Raw genomic sequence first — 15,822 nt, 5'->3', positions numbered from 1 at the left:
TCAAATAGTGTGGAATCGCGCCTCAAATAATATTCCACTGCAAATAGCCCCAACTTGTGCGGTATCACCGTGTATAATGAGGCGACATCAGCCGTCACCAGCCAGCACCCTGAATTAGGGGTAACATTGGAGAGTAAATTAATCACATGACGGGAGTCCTTCAAATGTGACGGCATCTTCAAGACCAACGGTTGCAAGAAAAAGTCGATATACCTGCCCACCCAGGATGAGATGGAATCAATGCCACTAACAATGGGGCGTCCCGGGGGGCAGGTAGGATTCTTATGAATTTTCGGCAAATAATAAATTACCGGGGTACGTGGAGCCCTGGGTACCAAATAGGATTTCTCCTTACCATTCAAAATACCTTGATCGAAACCATATTGGACAATTACTTCAAGCTCCCTTTTATATTGAGCCTTAGGATCCGATCTGAGGGGGGTGTATGTGTCTCGGTCCCCTAATATCTTGGACATCTCACCCAGATAGTCCTTCTTATCCAAGACAATAATACCCCAAAATTGAATTCCTTATGTGAAAATAAGACATTAGTAATTAGACCTGCTGATAAAGGGGGGGTATTATTGTCTTGGATAAGAAGGACTATCTGGCTGAGATGTCCAAGATATTAGGGGACCGAGACACATACACCCCCCTCAGATCGGATCCTAAGGCTCAATATAAAAGGGAGCTTGAAGTAATTGTCCAATATGGTTTCGATCAAGGTATTTTGAATGGTAAGGAGAAATCCTATTTGGTACCCAGGGCTCCACGTACCCCGGTAATTTATTATTTGCCAAAAATTCATAAGCATCCTACCTGCCCCCCGGGACGCCCCATTGTTAGTGGCATTGAGTCCATCTCATCCCGGGTGGGCAGGTATATCGACTTTTTCTTACAACCGTTGGTCTTGAAGACGCCATCACATTTGAAGGACTCCCGTCATGTGATTAATTTACTCTCCAATGTTACCCCTAATTCAGGGTGCTGGCTGGTGATGGCTGATGTCGCCTCATTATACACGGTGATACCGCACAAGTTGGGGCTATTTGCAGTGGAATATTATTTGAGGCGCGATTCCACACTATTTGATGAACAGATTTGTTTCATCATGCAATTACTTCATTTTGTAGCCACCCGGAACTACTTTTGGTTTGGGGGTCAGTTCTATAGACAGGATAGAGGGGTTGCCATGGGGGCTAAATACACCCCGAGCCTGGCAAACCTCTTTATGGCCCTATGGGAGGAGGATGTCATCTATGCCCACCAGAGACCCCAGGTGGTCTTGTGGGCTAGATATATAGATGACATCCTCCTCCTGTGGGATGGAGATCGCCACGATTTGGACTCCTTTATGAGTGAGTTAAATGACAACAATCGGGGTATACGACTCTCATATGAGGCAAGCCAAACCGAGATTAACTTCTTGAATCTCAAGTTTGGAATTAGAGATGGACAATTTACTACGGCAACTTTCTTTAAGAATACCGACCGTAATTCTTATATATCCACCGATAGTTGCCATCATGGAGCCTGGCTAAAGTCAGTGCCGAAAAGCCAACTCATACGCTTGAAACGTAATTGTTCAGATCATGAGGAATTTCTGGCTCAGGCTAATGTCCTATATAAGACGCTTCCTTGAGAAAGGTTACCCTGAGGCGTCTCTCAAAACCACATTGGATGAGGTTACTACCCTTGATAGGGGCATTTTACTTAGGGATAAAGCTCCCAATATTGATAGGGTACCGTCTATTCCATTCATTACCACTTACTCCTTACAACATAGGAATGTGGCTAGGCTGGTTAAGAAATATTGGCATGTGCTTAGAAACGACCATATATTGGGTACCATTCTTCCGGTTAAACCACAAATGGTATATAAAGGTGCCCCTTCCCTTAGAGGGAGAGTGGCCCCTAACATCCTTGATCCTCCCCCGATTAAGAGGGGTTTCTTTGAGTACATGACGGGTTTCTATCAGTGTAAGAAATGTAGGGTATGTTCCCTAAGTGGATGTATGCATAGAAGAACACATAAGTTCACTTCTACCAGTACTTCTGTCGAATTTGAAATCAAATCATTCGTTACGTGTTCTACTGAGCGCGTGGTATATCTATTGCAATGTCCTTGTGGATTGCAATACGTGGGGAGGACGAAACGCCCTCTCTCTGTAAGGCTCAATGAGCATGTAACCAACATTCTGACAGGTTTTCCTAAGCACCCGGTCTCTAGACATTATCTTGAGACACACAATCGAGACCCTAGAAAGACTATCTTTTTGGGGGTCGATAGATATTCCACACCCTGGAGAGGGGGCTCCCTTTTAAGGGGGATCTCTAGACTTGAGATGGCCTGGATATACAAACTCAGGTGTTATACCCCGTTTGGGCTCAACGTTGAGGTAGACCTTAATGCCTTCTTGGATAATTCATGAATTTACATTCTCCATATTACATACATTGGGATGTGAGGGCTATATGATTACAAAGAAGAATTTTAGTATATTATGTGATTATTGGCCATTAGCGGTTTTATTTTGAATTTATTGCCTTGGTGTGAACCCACTTTGAACCTCTGGTGGCCTGGTTTTATTGGCAATTAGCCATTGTCAAGTAGCCACTAGTGGTTTTATCCCCCCTTTTGGTTAAGAACCTCCATTAGCGTAAACCTTTAGTATCATGATTGCTCATTATGGCTATTAGGGTGTTGTACACCCCTGGGATGGAGGCATATGTTTTTCCAGTCTTAGATTGTTTAAGATTTTCTTAGCAATGTATAATTGCAAAAAATTTTTTATATTTTTAATTTAATATTTTATACTTTATTTTTCAGCGATAGATTTTTGAGTTTTTGGTCCTACTCGCCAATTATTATCTATTATGGTGAATACGTATGTCTATTAATAATTTGGTATACTCAATTTTTGTACGAGGCCTTCCTGTCCTCCCGATTATAAGTTTATAATTTTATATTAGTTGTTTGGTCAGTTACATGGAGGCATATTTTTGTGTGAGGCTTTTTCATCCCCTGTTTTTTTTTTTTTTTTTATAGTTTTTACATTTTTTGCGTTAATAGGGGAGTATATGACATCAATTGAACTTCAATACAGAGTAGTATATTACCCTGGGAATGTTATGATTAAATTTGCCTTCATTGACATATGTGCAAATTATATATGCCATCTAGGGACACATGCATTCTAACATTCCCCACTAGATGGCATTTCTCCAACTTCTCATGGATATATTTTTTAAGGATGATTCTAAATTAGTTAGTTTATCGGATGGGTAATTCTTTTAATAGCATTATTTTGTGCGGTTCATTTAGTATGTCCATTATTAATATTTTTAGGGATGTATACATGCGGTTCCGGCCCCTCCAGCGATTGTAAAATCTCATTGTTTGAGTGCTGCAGTGAGGGTTGGTTCTATGTGTTTTATCCCCTTGTTCCCTATGAGATAGGGTTGATCGGCGTCACTATCCTACAATGGAAGTGAGGCTTGGTTTTATTTAGAGTACTTCCTGGTTTTTTTAAAAGATAGGATGTGGCCACCAGAGCGTCAGAACGAGGTGTGGCTTTACACTTGTATTAAAGGAGCGATGAGTCAGTGCGTCGCCCGTTCCCATGACAACGTCCAATAGGACGAAACGTACGTCGGAAGGCAGACGCGCTGACATCATCGTTTCTATCCCACTGTGAACGGGTGCATGCAGGCCGGCCGGCTGATTTACAATACATGCTGTTATTTGATACTTCTATGTGAGTGTGCTACTTTTATTTTTATTTATTAAATTGTTTATACGGATTCACACTATGGAGGATGTGTCTTTCATTTCCCTGGGTTCCTCTTGCTGAGTTTTTGGCCCTTATATCGGAGAGTTCCGGGCGAACCTTCCTTTATGCTGTGACCGATAGTGGTGTCCCCGCAGAGTGGATTTCAAACATAAGCTTTATTAAAGCTTACCTTTGGTAAGTATGCATCTTTATAGGTGGTGGATCCTTCTCACGAGGTGTTTTTGTTCATTAAACCTTCAATCACTACAGGTGGAATTATCTGCAATAAGGACTGTTTTTACTTTGAAGTCACTATCAGTCACGGACTTAATCTTTTTTATCACTCCTTACAATTTATCTGCCTACAGTCACAATATTTATTAATTATATAATTAATCACAATTATGTTGTGTTGATATTTGGGTTCAGAATATAATATGTTGTTTTGTTTATAACACTATATTTGAGATATTTGGTTGATGGGAATTTATTCACTGTAGATTTTTAGCGCGGTTCTGTTGACTGTTTTACTTTTTGATTATTCATGTTCGTGTCCCATAGACTTTAACGGTGTTCGCGTGTTCGAACAAACTTTTTTCCTGTTCGCATGTTCTGGTGCGAACCGAACAGGGGGGTGTTCGGCTCATCCCTATAGCCAGCTACTACTAGATATACCATGACCTGGACAAGTGAGAACATACAGAGAAAGGTTTAATAACTTTGTATCCTTTATTTATTGTAACATTAGGAACTCTATTCAGCTACAACTAGGGTTGTTTAAACCCTTCAGATCTTCTATTGGTACATCCCAAATAGACTAGAGTAATTTTTACATTATGACCACAAGCCTGTTTATTTTGTGATACCCGTGTCATTACCTATCATATCAAAGTTACATTGTTTTGCAATAATTTATTATATTTTTTTTCCTTGTCAAAAAAGTTTATTGAACATAACAATAATATAAAGATACATGAAGTTCGTTTACAAGGATCTATAAAGTAAGCTCATTGTTATACATTAGAATTTGTATAAGTATTTAACTTGAAATTATCAGATAATAAAAATTAGGTACACAAAACCTAAAATAAAGGTGGAAAGTAATACATCAATTTCTTTTAGAGTTATTTAAGAAATCTATATTACCTATAGATATTAACTGTTGGTAATATGTGTACAGATCAGATGTATTCTAATAAAGAGCTTTGATCATGAGGTGGAGGAAAGGAAAGAAAAGGAAGAAAAAGGATAGAAAGATAAAGATATAGTCCACAAGGTCGACCCGCCCGTCATTTTATCATCCATTGGCTTCTTCCTGAAGCATTGAAATGGATGTTTCTACAAGTTACTTAATCTGCTACCATGGCAAAAGTTATTATTTTTTTTAACAAACAAAAAAGATGTAAAAAACATGCATTTTTTAATCTATTTTGACCAGCATTAGATTTTTTTTAAAAGGAGTTTAACTGTAAATAAAAGGCTTACATTTTATTCTATAATTATTTAAAATTACACAGACATTACATTATGTTAACTCTGCCACTCTTACTGGAAATATCAGTGGGGGAAGTAATTGCTTGTAATATCAGTGGGGGAAGGGGAAGCCGCAGCATGGGGAGAGGAGTCGGACATGGGAGATATGTCCTAAAAACATTCAACAAAACTTTCAGGATGTATCTCTTATGTTTAATGTCCTCAAAAGGTCATGAGGGAACAATGGAGGGTGTTATTGCTGAGCTTTTGAGAATAACTTGTGTTAGTTTGTCCTAATGGTTGTCTATAAAACTTTTTGGTCCTCATCGTATGTTATCCAAGTTGCAGACATTTTTATTCGTCCTTGCCTGTTATGTCTGAGACATTTCCCTTCTTGTTACACTTCTGAACACATTGTTGTATTATGTCTTGGATGTGCTCCAGGCTGCTCTCCACATTTTTCTTAGCGATGTCTAGCAGTTCATCCATCGAAGTTTCACTATAGGAACAAATAATTGTGGCATACTTCTGGCTCAAGTGCTCTATTATGTCGGCATCTGAAAGAAACATGTGTATCAAAATGTATAATTAAACAATAATAATGAATGAATGATCAATTGGATTAATTTTATAAAACAACTTCTTCAGTATCTTTCAAACATGTCTGTGTGTTTCCGAAAAGCTTATGGAACATTTAAAGTTTATTCACAAGAAAAAAAAAAAAAAATTTATATGCTTCAGTTCAGTTCTAGTCAAAGAGATCAAAATGGTCATGTTGCACTAGTAGTCATGACAACAACGCATCTCAGGGGCATTTCCCCCTTTATCAAGACTTGATAAAAGGGGGACATGCCCCCCCGAAACGTGTTGTCGTCATCGTTGATTATAGAAACTAAGCCTTTCTCGGTGGCGGCCAGCAGATCTGTGTTTGTTCTCGTAGTAGCCGCTTGCTTCCCCCTAGCCACCAGCAGAGCCAATCTATCTAATCCATCCCAAGGTGAGAGTTGCGCTGACACTGACAGGTGTGAGCAATGGCGGCCCGTCCATTAGGGGCTCATAGGCACCGCCCCCCTATCTATGCATTCGGCCCCCTGATCTACATGCAGGGCGCCAGACACATGGATTCCAATCGGGGTTGATATTTTTTTAAGCACATATATGCTATATGTATATAGGCTTCAAAAAAGGATGGGCTCAGGGCGCAGAGTTGTATTGTGTGATAATAGCAAATTAATATTTGCTATTGTCACACTGATTGTCCTCCTGGCCAATCAGGAAACCAAGACCCTTCACCCGATTGGCCGAAAGGAGATCCAATTGGATTGGCCACCAGGAGGAGGAGGGAGGAGATGCAGGGGAACTGCAAAAGCAGCCGCCTGCAGCCTGGAGAGAACACAAGGAGAGCTGCCCGCAAGATGGGGTAAGTGCGGGTCCCCAACTACTGACTGACCGACCAATGGGGTGCCGCCCCTGACCCCTGTGACTTGGCAGGGTGGGGGTGTTTCGACCTCAGTTATGGAAATAAACCTTGAGAATGAGAACTTTCTTTTCTTCCCATATAGGAATGTATTAAAGGTTTGCTCATGTTTTTAACCACTTGACCTCTGGAAGGTTTTACCCACCTTCATGACCAGGGCATTTTTTCCTATTCGGCACTGCGCTACTTTAGCTGCCAATTGTCATGCAACACTGTACACAATTATAGTAGCTATAGCAGTAGAGAGGCTCCCACCAACCTGCTGGATAAGTACACAAGGAGGTCACCCTGGCAGATGACGGACTCACCCAAGGTGTGGGATCTAGGCACTAAGTGGTATTCACCAAAGCTCCTGATGGCGGGGATGGGTTTTGCTGCATGTTAGTACTAGGTCACAGTCCTCAGGGTCTCTACACCAGGAGGTGAGCAAGCCTGGGTCCAGTAGCAGATATAGCAGGTAGGGATCAAGCAGAAGGGTAGTCAGTAAACAAGCCAAAGGTCAGTAACAAGTGGTTTCAGGTTGGGATCAAGTGGAAGAGGAGTCAAAGGACAAGCCAAAGGTCGGTAACATATCGTAGTGGAGATAAGGACATAAGGTACACAAATGCAGATCTGATATCACCTGGAGAGAGCACACTAATCTGGCAAACAGGAAGGTCAGAGACATGGCTTAAATAGGAAGGGCAAAGAGCTCAAGGTTCACCAGAAAAAAGACACAAGGCAAGATTGTTCTAAGGGATCAGAGAGGGAGCTGTTCAGCCTCTCAAGTGGTTCAGCAAGAAGAGCCATCACCAGGCCCAGCAGAGGTTGTGGATTCAGATCCCCGTCCTGACACTCAATGAACACACAAGCCATATTACAGGACTTTTCTCTGTAAACTCACCACCACAAGTCTGGATGTTGAAGAGAGGAAAGTGCATCACACTGGGCGTCTCATTTCCATCTCCTTCAAAGATGTAGCAACTTTTTGTTGGGGGGATCTCATAACTTTCTTCAGCGATTTTCGGAAAGGGAATCTGGTGATCCTTACAGTATTTAACTGTTTCTTTCACTGTCTAGTAAACAAAGAAAAAAAATATATTAAAATGTGCCCAATTCATGAAAAATATTACTAATTATGCTCAAAATTAAGTGAACCACACTAAATATTTTTCAGGGTGTGTGTTATGCGAGCAGGTTGGTAAGTAGGCTTGGGTTTTTTCCTGGGCATTCCCAAGGCTTTGTTGTTACCTGTTTTAGCCTTCCAATGCCGCTTACTGCAATAGCCAGCTATAGATGAGGGCGGTGGCAAGTTTTTTGTTATCACGTTGGTGTTTGTATTGCTCCAGCAATGCACCAACACCTTTACAATCATTGTGCTATTTGCTGGGTGTTTGGTGTGCTCCTGTACCTTTAAGAAGGGGTAGGCTCTCCTTCAGCCACCTGCTCTAATTCTTCCATCAGAATGCATGTGCCTCCACTGTGTGGACAGGACACTCATATGTTGGTGTTAGGACCACAGATACCAGGGTGCCATGACGAGGCTCTGTGGCTTACACATGCGTTTGCAAATGCGTGCGGACTAAACCCCTGTTTTTAACGCATTCTGTTAGATAGGTTAATTTGGTTGTCTGCGAGCTGGTTGGTAAGTAGGTTTGGGTTTTTTCCTGGGCATTCCCCAGGCTTTGTTGTTACCTGTTTTAGCCTTCCAATGCCGTTTACTGCGATAGCCAGCTATAGATGAGGGCGGTGGCAAGTTTTTTGTTATCACGTGTGTGTTATGATTGACATACAGTATATTATACTGTATATATTATAGTACAGGTCTGGTGATTTTCCAGACTTGCATATAAAATCTGTTTGTTTTAGGAGTAAACATCTTCTTGTGTGAACATTTCTCATACAAAGACCACTGGAACAATGCTTGCACATGCTGTCCTATAATACAATGGAAAAATAGACACTATTGTTGTGGATTGGGCAAATGTAAAAGATTTGACGGGCCATGTACACATTTTAGCTGCTCCCATTGTTTTAGTGGAGTTTTGGTCAAACATTGCACCCAGGCCACATCAATGAAAGTCAAAAGCTTGACCTTTTTATATATTTGAAATAATGCATGTCATGTATGATACTATAGTGCCATCTAGAGTTTGCATTAGAAAATGCTTTTCTCATAGAAACTGATGTAGAAAGGAAGAAGTAAAGGGACATGCTCATGTGGGAATGTCTACCCAAACTTTTAAAATAAAAGGTTAGCAGCATAATCTGAAGGGGGAGCTCCATAACAACAAAAAAAAAAAAAAAACTGAAGAAGGAACGTTTGTGCCAAAGAAGGAACATCACCTGGGGATGACACTAAATCTACACTAGGAGAGAGCCCAATCTCTGCAATTGCTTAACATAGCCCAGAGTCCTTGTTGACTACAGGGGTCATGAAGCTACTACTGTATAAGCCAAGCTAAGTGATTTGTTAGTGTATCCCATCACATACAGACCACTGTCAATGCTCATTTGTAGAAAGGTTAGATAGCATGTGCATGTGTGTGGTTTGCATATTTGTAGTACTCTGTATGCCTTGTATTTTTGTCTTATATATGCAGCATTCTTGTTTAGGAAAAGCATACAGTATTAATCTACTATGGTGAGTTCTACTTTCTCGAATTACTGCAAAGTAATTATTTTTTTTTTGTTTACAAAAGTTTTATTTGGAAGTTTAGGAAAATATACAAAAAGTCTAGTTATAAAAGATATATATATAACATTAACATACAGTGATATTTATATATGGGGTATGATAACAAGTCAAAAGCGTAAAGGTAACATTTGTCATACAGTTTTGCAGTTTCACCTGTAATTACACATTAATATCAGTTCAATTATATTCCAGTAAGACAATTTCTTTTTATGAATGTGTGTTGAATCATTGAGGGTGTGGTATATCCATTCAGAAATTTTAAGTGATTCCATTCTAGTGGTAACTTGTTGCCAAGGTAGATTGTTTGTATTCCGTTTGTACGCAATAATCCAATGGATAGAACTGCACAGTGAGTGGAAAAGTCTCATACATGGTGTGGGAATATTTGGTATTTTTGCATATAAGAGACACATTTGGGGGGTAGGTGTAATTTTTTGTTGGGAAGAGCATTCAATAAGGTCAATGGCTTTGAGCCAAATTTGTTTGAGATGTTTACATTCCCAGAATGTGTGCAAAAGGGTACCAGGCTCTAAACATCCCCTAAAACAATTTGGGGAAATAGAGGGGTAATATGTATGGAGTTTAGAAGGGGTTAGGTACTATCTGGAGAACAATTTAATTGGAGTCTCTCTAAATGAGATGGCTTTATTGCATTTACGGAGATTTTCAGACATGGAGGACCACTCCTCGACACTGAGTGAGGCCGCCATGTCCGACTTCCATTTGAGCATCGGTGTTGAGTTATCTGGAACTTCAAAATTATTGAGGTAATGGTAGATTCTTGAAATGAGACCTCTGTCATTAGATAATGAGATGCAGATTTGTTCAAATGTGGTGTTGGTGTGAGGTGTTGTGAGTGCAAAAAATTTTTCATAAAAGGATTTGATAAGATGGTAGTTATAGAGTTCAGAGGCAGGTAGGCCATGGGTAGATTGCAAAGATGAAAATGGGGAAAACTCCCATTTTAATTGAAGGGATCTGAGGGTGGTTAAATTCTTAGTGATCCAAAGGGAGAAGGAGAGCCTATTACTATAGGCGTTAGTGAATCTGGGGTCTCACAAAAAGGAGGCTAAGGGGGGAGTACTTGAGGAGAGTTTGAAAGTGTCTTTGTATTTGTTCCATAATTGGAAAAACTGAGCAACTATGATGTTATATTTAACAAGTCTTTTGTAGGATGTTATGTTGGACCATAATATCCCTTGTAGATGTAATGGGAGAATAGAGATGGATTAAAATTTTTTCCAAGGGGTTGCCTGGGAGGGGGTGAACCATTGAGTGAGCTGGGTTAATCTGGCTGCTGGGTAATATAGCCAGATGTTGGGGATTGAGGTCTGTGCATAAGAGCGTAGCTGCATCTGGGTTTTTTTCCCGCCCAAATAAATTTGTCTATAATTCTTTGAATGGATATTAATTTAGATTTTGGAACATTTATAGGAAGGGCTCGAAAGTAATATAGGAACTTAGGGAGGATTGTCATTTTGACAGCGCAAATTCTACCTAGAAAGGATATGTGGAAAGAGGACCAGGAAGTGAGGAGGGAGGTGATCTGAGAGAATATTTGGATGTAATTAGATTTATATAAAAGGTTATGTATAGGGGTTATGTTAACACAGAAATGATTTGGAACACCATATGAATGGAAAATTGTTTGATAATAGGTTTTGAGTGTTTTGGTTGTAGTTGATTGGTAAGGCTGAGCATTTATTGGTGTTAATTTCAAGGCCTGAGAGGGAATGAAAGGAGTTAAGTTCTTTAAGGAGAGAAGGAATTGATGTATGGGGTTCTGTGAGGAATATAAGAGCGTCATCTGCATATAAACTAATTTTGAATTCGCTATTTCCTTTAATGTATCCCTTTATATCAATGTTGTTTCTGATTTTTTGGGCTAATGGTTTGATAGCGAGGGCAAATAATAAAGGTGATAAGGGACAGCCTTGTCTGGTTCCTCTACTAAGGGGAAAGAAGTCTAAATTATGACTGGGAATTCTGATTCTAGTGTGGGGGGCATGGTATAATGCATTGAAACCCTGCAGAAATTTATCCGAAATCCCATATTTAGGCAGTAAGTAATTAAGATAGGACCAACTAACGCTGTCAAAAGCCTTATGGATATCTAAGCTGAGAAGGCATAGTTGTCGAGAGTGTAGATTTGCGTCTTGTACTATGTTCGTTACAAGTCTGATATTGTCAACAATCTGGCGATTAGGGATGAAGCCAGTTTGATCAATGTGGATTAAATTTGTGATAACTGTAGCCAGTCTATCAGCAAGAAGTCTTCCGAAAAATTTTAAAACATTATTGAGAACCGATATAGGGCGGTAATTTTGGGGAAGGGAGTGGTCTTTGAATAGTTTAGGAATAAGTGAGAGGTTGGCAAGAAGCATCTCGTCTGGGAAGTGACCGCCATTAAGAATATGGTTGAAGAGATTTGTTAGGTGAGGGGTTAAAAGAGGAGCAAATTTTTTATAATATGAAGATGAGAAGCCATCAGGGCCAGGGGCCATGGAAGTCTTGAGTGTTTTAATTATTTTTATTATTTCTGTTTCTGTACAGGGGGCATTAAAGTGTTCTATTTGTTGTGGATTAAGGTGGGGTAGGTGAATGTCATCTAGCCAAGGTTTAGAGGTATTGCAAAGTAAGTTAAAAGATACAAACAAAACAGGGGACTATTCTCAATTCTGGCCATTTGTAGGACTAATAACCACCTTATTGTCAAAGAACAACAGAGGGGGTGGAAATCTTGGTGGAAATGTGAGGGGTTACATCCTCAAAATCTTGACGCGTTTCGTCAGTAAGCCGACTCATCAGGAGCGGATATTAAATATCTGTAAATAATGGAGATGTTCTAAATCAAAAAATGGGGCCCATGATATGGAAAGTATTATATGTAAAAAGATATATATATAGAGCGAAGAGATGGTCAAATCCACAAACTTACATCCCATTGGAACACTGAACTCCGATTTAGACTCTTGATTCTTGATTCTTGATTTAGAACATCTCCATTATTTACAGATATTCAATATCCGCTCCTGATGAGTCGGCTTACCGATGAAACGCATCGAGCTTTTGAGGATGTAACCCCTCACATTTCCACCAAGTGTTTTATGAATTTTACTATGAATTTTACTGTATATTACAAGTTATACTCATGAAATATATATTATTGTCCCCCTGTTATGGTAATCATGTTTTACACTCTGTTTTTATGTATGCAATTTACTTCCTAAGATGTCTGCATATGCACTGAGCAATTTTTTGTTATATATAACGTTACGCAACTTGATACTCATGTACATTAAAAATATGTATTTTTACTCTCAAATTTGTGTTTGAACCTGCCTCATTTAAAGTCCCATACTCTTTTATTATTTTTTGAATTTATTGTCAAAGAACAGGCATGGGGAATTGACACTGACATGGGGGACATGTAATACCCTGTACACACGATAGGATTTTCCGATGGAAAATGTGTGATAGGACCTTGTTGTCAGAAATTCCAAACATGTGTAGGCTCCATCACACATTTTCCATAGGAATTTCCGACACACAAAGTTTGAGAGCTTGCTATAAAATTTTCTGACAACAAAATCCGTTGTCAGAAATTCCGATCGTGTGTACACAAATCCGACGCACAAAGTGCCACGCATGCTCAGACTAAATTAAGAGACGAAAGCTATTGGCTACTGCCCTGTTTATAGTCCCAACTTAGGTGTTTTACGTCACCGCGTTCTGAACGATCGGATTTTCCGTCAACTTTGTGTGACCGTGTGTATGCAAGACAAGTTTGAGCCAACATCCGTCGAAAAAAATCCATGGATTTTGTTCTCGGAATGTCCGATCAATGTCTGACTGTGTGTATGGGGCATAAGAGTTTCTCTATTCTGCTGAATATACCAAAATTCTTCCTGGCCCCTAAACCATATCCTCTGGGAGAATCAATGATGAAAAGTGATCTGGAGGGTGCCAATTAACACTTTTATTCCTAAGCTTATTTCTGACATTTGTTGCTTACAAGTTAAAATCCATATTTTTTGCTAGAAAATTACTTAGAACCCCCAAACATTATATATTTATTTTTAGCAGAGACACTAAAGAATAAAATGACGATTGTTGAAATTTTTTTATGTTACACAGTATTTGTGCAGCGGTCTTTCAAACGCAATTTTTTGGGAAAAAAGACACTTTCATTAATTAAAAAAAACAAAAAAACAGTACAGTTAGCCCAATTTTTTTGTTTAATGCGAAAGATGATGTTACGACAAGTAAATAGATACCTACCATGTCATGCTTTGAAATTGCACACTCATGGAATGGCGACAAACTACCGTACTTAAAAATCTCCATAGGCGACACTTTAAAAATGTCTACAGTTTACCAGTTTAGAGATACAGAGGAGAGTTTATACTATAATCATTGCTCTCACTCCAACGATCGCAGTGATACCTCACATATGTGGTTTGAGCACCATTTACATTTGGGGAGTGTGACCTACGTATGCGTTCATTTCTGTGTTTTTACACTGTTTAAAAGAATTAAAGAATTCATTTTTATTGCTGTCACAAGGAATGTAAACATCCCTTGTGACAGTAATATATGGTGACAGGTACTCTTTATGGAGGGATCGGGGGACCCCAAAGCCCTCCTTTGCACTTAAAAGTATTCAAAAATGCCCAAACCTGCATTTTGAAATACTAGGGTTTTTTTTCAATCGGCACCATTGGCAGCCGAGTAAACCGGAAGTGATGTCATGACATCGCTTCCAGCTTTCTAGATAGGAGACCCGATCGGAGCTGATTCCGGCTTCATTCGGGTCTGTGGCCAGCCAGCGGACGTGTCAGCTGGTCGCTCGGGCCTCCTGGTGGGACGGGAGAGCCGTGGAAGGTGAGACGGGAGGGGGGTGTAGGATAACAGCCGAGTGGTACAACCCTTTCAACCTGAGAATGCATATTTGTGTACGGTCGGCGTGAAGGGGTTAATGATGCAACCAATTAAGGTTCAGACTATTTTCCAGGTTTTCCCCATACAGACCTGGAATCTGGTGCCTGGTCACAAAGAGTGCGGGGGGCGGGGCCGAGTCCTGCTGTCTGTGTCAATGGACGCAGCAGCCAGACTTATGAGTGCGTCCGCACAGGTGCCCCCAAAGAAAGCGACTCTCTGAGGGCGCACTCGATGAGGAGGAAGAGCCAGGAGCTCCGCCGGGACACCCTAGAAGAGGAGGATCAGGGTTGCTCTGTGCAAAACCCTTGCACAGAGCAGGTAAGTATAACATGTTTGTTAAAAAAAAAAAAAAAACCTTTACAATCACTTTAATTAATGTAAGCTGGAATTACTGTATACTCAGAGGAGAAGTTGGCAGCTCTAGCTGTCAAAAAAGCAATCTGACAATCTTTATAAACAAAACCACAATTATACAAAGATACAAAGTAACATATTGTTTCTTTTGTATCATTCTGTTCATTCATTTTTAGATCAAAGGGATGAACTTAGATCTGCATATGATGCCAGGTAAAGCAACCTGACAAGCAAAACAAAACGATTAAATAAAATGCTCCTCTGTTTAATCCCTTATCAACCACTCAAGCTGGATACACACTAAACAATTTTCTGTAAATTTTTTCCTTTATATTTACCAAAACCATATAATATGAAGTTAAACCTAAACACTTTCAATTTGTATGCAATCAGGCAGACCTTGCACTACATAGTTGAAGGTAAATCTAAAGGAAATCCAACAACAAAAGTTGCATAGTGTGTATCCAGCTTTGGTCTCCTTCTCTCTTCAGCTATTATTTTCCTGCTGATTTTTTGTTTGTTTGTACTTTATTACCTATTAACATTTAACCATTTTATTTTTGTTTTGTTTGTTAATAATTTTACACGATTAACATATAATTTTTACATTTTCATTTAAAAAAACACAAAATTGAATAAAAAATAAAATAAAATAAAAAAACTTGACTGTGTTTGTAAATAACCAGAATCATTATTTAAATGTCATTTTAAACAGGGCAAACTATGGTATACAATGTGTACATTTTATGTGCAGTAACACTAATATTTAAATGAACACTGCTACAACAAAAAAGAAAAAGTGTGTTTTGTTTGGTTTTGCTGCGTGTTTGATTATCTGAGAATTGCAAAAAAAAAAATCATTGTTGCAAGACAATACCGTGAAAATAAAACCTTGTTGCCTTGTTTGTCCTTAAAAAACTAAAAATAATAATACATTTTATATATATATATATATATATATATATATATATATATATATATATATATATATATACATACACATTATCTCACACAAGTGAGTACACTCCTCACATTTTTGTAAATCTTTTCTTCTATCTTTTCATGTGACAAAACTGAAGAAATTACATTTTGCTACAATGTAAAGTAGTGAGTGTACAGCTTGTATA

The 15,822-nt window shown here is 39.2% G+C and overlaps 1 long non-coding RNA gene across 1 annotated transcript; it reads right to left on the bottom strand.

Annotated features, from left to right (window-relative positions):
* Positions 1-5,437: 5,437 nt before the first annotated feature.
* On the bottom strand, positions 5,438-7,774 carry LOC141123489 (uncharacterized). Its single transcript, XR_012240749.1, has 2 exons — positions 7,607-7,774; positions 5,438-5,803 (listed from the first exon to the last, which is right to left on the bottom strand). It is a non-coding gene; the product is annotated as an uncharacterized lncRNA (long non-coding RNA).
* Between the last annotated feature and the right edge of the window lie 8,048 nt (positions 7,775-15,822).

This window comes from Aquarana catesbeiana, linkage group LG01 (genome assembly GCF_042186555.1).
Source record: "Aquarana catesbeiana isolate 2022-GZ linkage group LG01, ASM4218655v1, whole genome shotgun sequence".
Classification (NCBI taxonomy): domain Eukaryota; kingdom Metazoa; phylum Chordata; class Amphibia; order Anura; family Ranidae; genus Aquarana; species Aquarana catesbeiana.
Note: the sequence above shows the minus strand (reverse complement) of the source record. Positions and strands in the feature narration are given on the sequence as shown.